Source organism: Tupaia chinensis, unplaced genomic scaffold (assembly GCF_000334495.1).
Source record: "Tupaia chinensis unplaced genomic scaffold, TupChi_1.0 Scaffold000292_1, whole genome shotgun sequence".
Classification (NCBI taxonomy): domain Eukaryota; kingdom Metazoa; phylum Chordata; class Mammalia; order Scandentia; family Tupaiidae; genus Tupaia; species Tupaia belangeri.
In genome coordinates, this window is record NW_006159777.1 from 2,612,097 (window position 1) to 2,612,656 (window position 560).

Consider the following 560-nt stretch of genomic DNA (forward strand, 5'->3'; position numbering starts at 1 on the left):
AAAACAAGACCTGGATGTTTGGCAGGCTCTTTGCTTCTAGGATGTCATTGCTTCTAGGCCCTCTGAGACAAGAGGAACTAAGAAATGGCTTTTTGCTTGTTTGTTTAATCTTGAGTTTATAGTGATTCATCTAGTTCAGATTAACATAGCAGATTTTTCCTTCTTACATTTGTCTCTTTTGTCTTAAGCGAAAATGTTGATATGTACTAAAACTAATATACTTTCTCCAACCATGTACATAAAATTATTTTTAAATCACAGCACCAATATCACCAATACAGGTTGAGCATCCCTAATCCACAATCCAAAATGTCCCAAAATCTGAACTGCACATGACAGATCACAATCAAAATGTTGTAAACCAAAAATATTGTGTGAAATTACAGGCAAAATATGTCTGTGAAGCAACTGTGACATAAATGACTTTCATGCTGAGACATTGGATCCCTCCCCGAAATGTTTCATTGTTATATGCCCGTGTTTAAAACGTCAAAATCTGAAACACTCTGGTCTCAAGCATTTCAGATAAGGGATATTCAACCTCTGTGAGTAAACGCAGA